The sequence below is a fragment of the Platichthys flesus genome, chromosome 1 (genome assembly GCF_949316205.1).
Source record: "Platichthys flesus chromosome 1, fPlaFle2.1, whole genome shotgun sequence".
Classification (NCBI taxonomy): Eukaryota; Metazoa; Chordata; class Actinopteri; order Pleuronectiformes; family Pleuronectidae; genus Platichthys; species Platichthys flesus.
Window position 1 is genome coordinate 21829961 of NC_084945.1, and position 9103 is coordinate 21839063.

A 9103-nucleotide genomic window follows, 5' to 3' on the forward strand; every position below is an offset into this window, starting at 1 on the left:
AGTTCAAGTCCCGCCAACCTTCTTTTAACTTTAGCATGCATCTCAAATCCAGGTGCTTCTCTGGCGGGGTGGGCTTCAACCACGTCAGCCCTTTTCAACTCACTGCCGAGCATGAAAGAGCACCGTAAACGCACAGCGTCTATGTGGCTGCCTTTGTGTAACACCCCCAGTTAAAGCGCCCCTCTGAGGGTTCATCCAGATCGCTCATAACATGTTTTGAATAGTGCTGAAATGTGTTCTGTCCATTGTTTCTGGGAGAGCACATGTGAAATACATGAGGGAGTTTCACGGATGGGGCAGCGGCGTGGCGCAGGGGTGGATTGCAGGGGTCTGAAACACCTGCTACATATTACCATCACAGACTTTGATCAGTGTCTTCATTAGTTTCCTTTGTAATCTCTTTTCTTTTATGGTAGAGCTGACCCAAGTGAGCCGCTTACAGTGATTTAACACACATGTTTCTTTCACCTGTCTTGTAAAAAGCTCCAAAGCTCCACCACTTTCAAGGATGTCGGTGTCTCTGGCATCCCTTCCTAATAAACGCACTGGGCTCTTTTGATTCTTGTTAATAACCTACATTTCCTCTCCTCTGTCCTCGTCTTCCAAAGGGAGAAGGCATTTGAAAAATATCCTTGGACTCGTTCTATGAAAACCAGATCCATGTGCATGTATATAAGTTTTTTCACATGAACATATGTCAGCCTATATTCCCTCTTTAGAGCTAGTTGTAAATAATTCCTCCTTTTTTTTATCCCTCTTGTCAAAATCCGCCTTCGTCCGACCTTCATCACCCCAATCTATCATTACACTGTGTTCTTTATATGCGTCGAACTATCATTCACATATTCCCACTGTCGATCATCTTGATGGGTAACATTTGAGGGAACAGAACGGCTCCCTGCTTGACTTTCTTTGGCGGAGTTTTGTCAGATTTGGGGCTCTTTGAGCGAGCATAATGTACCGACTCTTGTCCAATAAATCATGCGGAGGCTCGGGTGTTTAATTTCCTTGCTGGTGGCCCATTGGTGGAGCGGTGTCAAGAGTCCTCGCAACCCCCATGGATGGAGAAACGTATTGTATGTGCACAGTGGGCCCTGTTAAATTATTCACAAAGTGTATAAACCATTGAAATGCAGTCTAGTTCTCGGTAATGGAGGTTTGTGGAATCATTTCGGAGCCGGTGCATACAGGGACCTGCTTTAATCAAAATTAGACAGGCTGCTTTAAAAGTGTGTTTTAATACACTCACTATTTACTTTATTAAACACTCAATACAATTCATCCGACAGAAAAGCTCATTACTTTTAAACACAGTTTATATTTTTGGTAATATGCTTAGAGTCAGATGAGAATCAATCAATCAATCAATACATGTACAGTGAAGCTTCACATGTGTAGCAAAGTCTACAATATTATAAATGTTTTATAACTTTTTCTTTTCAATATATATCCACACTTCTCCATTCACGCCATAAAGCCAATCCATCACTGCAGTGTGTTACTTCAGGGACTGCGTCAAGCTGTCATTCACATGTTCTCTCTGTCAGTCATGGTGATGGGGAACATGTCGGAGAGGAGAAAGTTCTCTGGATGTGTTTTGTTTGATGGCCGGAGATTCGAGGCTCTGCGAACGATCATAACGTTACGGGCTCTTTTACATGGAGACAAGCCAATTACCTTCCCCAACAATGCCTGTCATTTGTCCGACAGTGAACCTGGCTCGAACGCAGGCACCTCTCCTCTCATGTCCGACCTGCCGGGGTTCAGCGTGAGGCGAGGTCACACACTCTGATGTGGTAAGGGATACGGGATGGGAGAAGAAAAGAAAAATCACTTTGAACTTGTTCTATCATCACACAGCCCCTGTCTGCTGCTCTGGCCAATGTGTTTGCACTCACGGTGAGGGTATGTTTTCTGTTATAGTGCATTGCATCAGCTCTGGATGACCCTCTGACAAGGCTCCTTTTTGTGATATAATGGGCATCTGAAAAAGAATAAAAAGATGGGGAGTGCGTAGTGCCAGAATGTACTAAAGCCCAGTAAAGGAAGACAGAGACCATTGTGTTGTGTGTGTATTAAAACCAGAGCCTGCAGGCCTGCAATCATGCAGCCCCCCCCCCCCCCCCCCAAATCTACAAACTATTGTACGGCCTGAAAAATCTGAATACAAGAGACAAGCCACTTTGTGAATATTGATATCTTTCCAGAGCAGGATTTTATACGGGGCCACCTATTATGGCATTATCAAGTTAAGCTGTGGTGTGTGTGTTCGAGGGGAGATGAAGCAAACTACTGGGAAACTGGGAAACAATAGTCAAGCTTTGTCCAGCGCCACGCGGAGCCCCTGCTGATGGTACTGTTAAGACCTGTAAACATGCCCCACGACTCAGGCCAGGGACGATCCTCTGTGAAGACAGCTCTTTTTCTGATTTTTATTCATATCGAATGAGCATATGGAGCAAGTATGTGGCTTCGCTGTTTGCTAACCTTCAATGCTTTGCCTTAGGAAACTGTTATTTGTCAGTGCTGTAAAGCAGATTGCTGCCCAATGGTTTCAATTAACATCAAAGAGCTCTTCACAGGCAGTAATAGTTATATCAAAAGCTGAAATGTATTATTTAGGTTATGAGCTGGAGTGCTCCAAACGATTATGTCCTCGTTCAGAGGAAGGTTTTCTTTTCTTACTGACCTTTTTTCCGTCCTACAAACTCTTTGAAGCCCCCCCACATCACTCCTGTACAGTCTGCAGGCACCTGGGTACATGGGTGGCTCAGACCCGGTGGTCTATTAGCTATGGGGCATAAAAAATGGTATTAAGGTAGTGATAGAGAAAGTCAAGAGTCCTGTTTGGGGAGTGTATCAGATTGTAAAAATTCTTCTTTTCTTATAATTGTTGTAAATATTGTTATTTTGTTGATGTGCGTTGTTACATGCAACATCTATCTACATTCCCCCCAAGACAGAGGGTTTTGCACCTTGTGAAGCTGTATGAGACAATTTGTAATTTGTTTATATTGACTATACAAACAATACAAATTTATTTATTGATGGCATTCTATTCTAAAATGTTAAAGTATATGACAAGTTTAATATTGAGGTATTAGTTCTCTGCAGTGGCCAAAGGTTTGGTTCCGACCCTTTGATGTCTGCCCTGTTCTCTCTCAACCCCTCTCACACTTAGAATCTACCCAATCAATAAAGGCCAGAGTGCTGAAACTAGCTAAGTTTGAAATGCGGTCGAGGTGTGAGGTGCAACAACATGCTCCCTTTGGTACAAAATCACAGTGAAGGATCCGTTTAAATATTGAGCATATAATTGAGCAAACAATATTTAACATCACTAATGGGGTTAAGTTGTCAAGTCATGTATAAATCCCTTAATGGTCAATGTCAGTTATAAAATAAAAGGCATAGTCAAAGAAATCATCTATCATAAGCATAGATATATATATATATGTATAAATGTTTAGTTTTTTTTCAATTCTCAGAGAAAAGAAGGATTCATAAAGACACTAGGAAAGCAGAACAGGGACACAAACTTTCATTCTATTCTTTCTTTTCTCTTTTGTATGCCTCCGGGCCTGAGCTGAGCTAGAATATCATTAAAGCGGCTGAAACCCTGCGGCCACACATTGAAGTGCACAGAGGGCCCTTTAAAAACGATTCAAAACGTACACACACTATTCAATACATGTTGATTAAGCCTCAATAAATGATCATGGGATAGCACCACAGCAAAGGGCCCTTTGGTTAGCGCACAGAAAGAGCGTGCAGCCGAAGCCTAAGATGTGGTACACCTCCCTGCCTGGGATCACTTCCAGACACCGAGCTGAGGAAGCGCTTTGCCGTCGCTGTGATTTGAATACCATGATCACTGAGCACTTTTATAAGTAACCTATTAAAAGTGAGGTTTTGACATACAAAAGAGCCCCTGTTTAAATCTCACGCACAATGTCGGGCTGAACGACGTTATAAAACCCCGCACAGAAGCATCCGTCCTCTCTGTGTGCCCCTGCGTTGCTCGCCATCGTTTGTGGAGGCAGGGATGACCGGCTTTTTTTTCGGGGGGGGCCTATCGCTCGGCACCACGCTTGCAGAGTAATCGCACATTTGTTCAGCGCGATACAATCACCCACTCTGCACTCACCTTTTAACAAAGACGTCTGCATGAAATATGCTGATTTGTCATAAGGAAATAAGTCGTTCTCAAAAGGCACCGGCTGAGGTAGACACAATGGCCCAGTGTGACCCCTTGCACCACCTGCTCTTGACAGTGTTTATAAAGTGCCAACTCGTCTCATTAGCGCTCCTGTTAGCCCAGAGTTATGGCCGCCCCACAGATCAAACGCAGCCCGGGTGAACAATGGCTGAAGTGGCATATATATGACATGTGCGAGTTCAACAAATATCGAGAGGGACCTCTTTGATGAGGACTGGTTTATATTAAAGCCTTCTTTTCTTTTTTTTATTAGGGCTTTTCTGCTCTTTAATCTGCATGTTTTCCCCTTGAGTCAGTGTTACCAGGTTTGGGCCTTGTTGTGTGACCGGCCGCACATACGTTACACATTCGAGCGCAACACACATTTATTGGCAGAGCTTTGGGAACAGTTATTCATGTGCATATAAACCTCCCGCTGGGTTAATAAAGATTAAGACTTATAAATGTGCGCCTATTATGTTCTACTTTCCCTGCCGCATTGATGCTACACACACGTCCGTTGAAGTCATCTGCCCATTTGTTACTAATAAATGTGAGACCTGAGGACGTGAGACTGATTCGAGTTTGGCGAGAGATCAAGAATTTCTGACGGCTCCAACCGGCGCCCCAACCGAACGGTCTGACCACTGACAGGAACAAATGAAACGTGTTTATTTATCCACGCACGTTTCACCTCATTTCCAAATGAGCTGACGTTACAGGGCGTGCTGATGGTGACAGGTACATTCAACACTGGCTAAAAGTCGAAATCCCACCCACCATCCCACGTACAGAATGTCCTACAGTCTCTGAGGCCTCCTTCACGTCTAATTACTGTACGGCTAACAGGGCCCACATACACACAAACCCCATTCACTCTCACATTCACACCTTTGGACAATTAGAGTGTCCGATTTAACTAACCCAACCTGCAAGTCTTTGGACTGTGGGAGGAAGCTGGAGAAAAACCCATACACACACAAGGTGACCATGCAAACTCCACACAGAAAGATCCCTGGCATTTGTTCAAGTTTCTATTTTAACCTTATGAGAGATGTTCTTTAAGATCAATGGATCATGGTTTTTATTGCCTGACCTAATCAAATCCCCTCCTCAGTTCTATGTCCGTGTAATTTATTAGTCTCCTGAGTTTCCCCTCCTCTACCTGACATCATTTCAAAAGTGAAATGAATCAGAATGACAGCTGCAGAGATTACAATCAGATAGAAGATAGGACGTCATCCTCGTCAAAAACTGCAGGAGACACCGTTTTTGGACTATAGGAGGAGGCCAATCTGGGATTCGAACCACAAACCTTGTTGCTGTGAGTGCTCACCAATGTACTAAGGTGACACCCACATAAAGATACATTATCCCCCCAAAAAACGTTGTCGGAAACATTGTCACAAACAAGATGAACTGTTTCCCATCGGCACTAGAGACCCGAACAAGTCGAGTCATTCTTCAATGTTCCTCACGGCCACAGGTTTGTGAATGGAGGGCGGCACTCAGATTAGATGTAATGCAGCTATAATTGTCGGAGCAGTATTGAAAATCTTCTGGACTCCGTGCCATATGTGTTTGCATGTCTGTTTGATTTGGCCCGAAACTGACATCAGCTTCTGGTTATCCAGAGCCCATTAGACGCTTTGATCCCGAATGGGCCTTGTTTTCATTTGCTGAAAATAATGTTCTGTTATTTGTGCTGCGGTACAAGGATCGGACCGCCGTGATTTGTTTCTATGTGTTAAATAAGATGTCTTGCAAGATCACTCTAAGATGCACATGGACGTCTGTCATCTTCATCGTCCCTTTCCATGCATGTGCTCATTTCTCCACATCGCCGTCATCAGTTACTGATTCCACTGCTGAAATACAACTACTAATGATTAGCTGTTTTTGGGAATGTTGCTCTCTGCGGGACCCTCTGACAGCCGCAGGGTCATTTATATTCCCTGTCAATTGATAATCTCTGAAAGATTCACCAGTGTGTTTGTATAATTACTGATGTTTTGGTGATGTCACAGTGTCAGGCTGACATCCTGACCTCTGGAAATGTGTGTAACATCCATCACAGCAGTACCACACACCTAGAGGTACTTTCCATGCTCGCCTGACACAAAAGTGGCCTCCAGCCTTAGATTGAAGCCATCGAACACTTCAGCAAATGATGTTGTTTTGTGGTGTATGGTTAAGGCAGATTAATAAAGAATGTGGTCTGCCTCGCTATACGCTGAGGACAAGCATCTGACAATGTCAAGAAAGAGAAAAAAACAACTGCACAGCTTTTTTACACATGTAGATCATACATGTCCCAGAGCCAAGTCCCCATTTCAACACAGTGTCAGAGGCGGTTCTGGACCGCATCCCGAGCTCTTTGCTTGTTTGTCTTTTGTAAAAAAAAGGACAACTACCCCAGCGGTGCCAAAGCACCCCAGGCTCTTTGATATGTGAAAGCCTAACAGTGGGACTGCTCCCTGCTCAGCTGGTTCGCAGATGTGTGTGTGTGTGTGTGTGTGTGTGTGTGTGTGTGAGTGTGTAGGGGGAGCCCGCTGTCTGAACCGAACACAGATTAGTGACTCCTTTTTTTTTTTTTATTCCTAATAAATAAACCCCAGTGCATGCTGGGGTTTGTGTGAGGGGAAAATAACATGCCACTAGCCAATCAGAAGCAGGTGGTAAGGCTTGGTGGCTACAGACCCTGCAGCTCTTATCATAAAACAACTGCACTTTTAACTTTAATTGTAGTGGTGGATAGATTTGGGGGTTTGGAATTGAAGTGTTTTATTACTTCGGACTGGAATCAAAGCAACAGAAATATAATTATGTTAAAAGCAGGCCACTAGTTTGTTGTAATGGATGGTGGCCAAGATTCTGGATGAACTCAGTGAAACAGGGAGGACAGTGGCACACAGGAAAGTAAGTTTACTCGAGTACTGTACTTGTGGAACTACTTGTGGAACTACTACTACTCAACAAGCAACAGAAATATACAGAGCAAAACATTTTTGATTCTACATGCAAAAAGAAACATACAATCAGATTACAAAAGGTTTAACTGTTGTAGATAAAACTGCCCAGAAAGATTCAAAGCTTTACATCTTAAAAACAAAATCAGAAAATCCTTTTATAACTGGATAACATTTGTCATGTGATTTGTGAAAAGAAAGGAAATTAACAAATGTATGACCATCTGTATTCATGCTTTGTTAATATAAAGTAATAAACATTTGTATTCTCCTGCTCCTTTTTCATTCATGGAATTTGTATAGGTGTATTATTTTTATTTTATTTTTGTGTTACAGTGAAACATGAAAAAGCTAAACTGATAGAAACTGCATACTGGGTTAATTCATCTGTTTTTCTTGTAATGAGTGATTGTACTCTGTGGTATTTGGGTCGTAGTGGACATTATGACCAGCTTAGTTTGCTAAAGGGAATTAAATAGTAAAAAAGGAGTGAAATAAAAAATTTATATAATCTGAATGTGTGTCGTGAATGTGTGTTTATAGCATTTGAGCATGTGTGTCTGTGCTCTCGTGTTCACTCTGTCAGTCATCGGTTAGTGCAGAAAATAACAGGTGCACGGCAGAGTTGACACTTCTGTCAGAGCGGTCCGAAGCTCAGGCGTGTTCACCAGCACCTTCAAGTCCACCACTGTGCATTGGACTTCCTTCCAGTTTAAGACGGCGGCCATTAATCCATGAGCCGTCTGTAGAGTGAAGCCCTCAAATAGGCCATAGGTAGATCTCTGTGTGATGTTCACGGCTGCAGTTCAAGGGCTGATGGTCTCCAGTGAGCTTTTCTCCAAACGCAGTGGGGGAGATTATGATGAAAGGAGCAGAGAATGAGATGACACACCCTGTCTCCATAATTCGCTGCTTCATCATGAACAGAGGCATTAAGCGTCCCCCTCTTTCTCTCTCCGGAGAATCGTACATGTCACACCGCACTGTGCCTCTATATGAGTCAGTCACCTCAGGTGTTTCGCACGCACATCAACCGAGGCATGGCATGTCGTCAGATTACCTCATCCTCTGCATCTGAGATCACAGAGGGGAGCAAGAGTATGATTGATAATGCCAATCAATGACGCTTCACTCTGTCACAAAGTTTCCTCTCACCGCTGAAAAGGGGAGTCGGGAGGATCTACCAGCCTTTGAGATTTCAGTTTGGAGTTTTAACGTTCCTTTGTTTCAGTGCTTTCAGAAGAGAAGCTTTCCCACACTGCCAAGATGAAAATGGAAACTGCTCCACAGACGTACGCTGCATTTTGCTGCATCTTCACATGTCTGCATTCGTTTATTGACGACTAATGTCAAGGTTCAGTCTAATCTCCCCTTTGCTCAAATTCCCACCGAGGCCTCATGTTTTCAGACCAGTGCTTTATCTAGTTATCCTGTCAATATTTCATTCATGTCAATAATGTCATATGGAAAAATGTGTGGGAGATTTTCTGTATTAACCGAGGTTGCATCTCTTGAATGTAACACACTGAAAATGTAGCCCACTATAATCATCCATCCATCCATCATCTATCCCACTTATCCTCTGAGGGATGCAGTGGTTAGCTGGAGCCAATCCCAGCTGACATTGTTCAAGAGGCCAGGTACACCCTGAACAGGTCATTAGCGTATCCCAAGGGCCAACCCACAGAGACAACCATTCACACTCATATTACAAAAAAACGTATAATAATATAAACCATAATCATAAATAAAGTGTGCATTTCTTAAATTTCACCTGTATTTCTGCATGTGCATTTTGTAAATGACTGCTGTTCATGTTCATATAAAAATCAACTTGACCCTATTTTGAACTACACCACATCTCACCCCAGTGTCACACAATGTAAATCAACTGACAATTAAAAAGAAAGAAAGAAAGAACGAAAAAATGCACAAG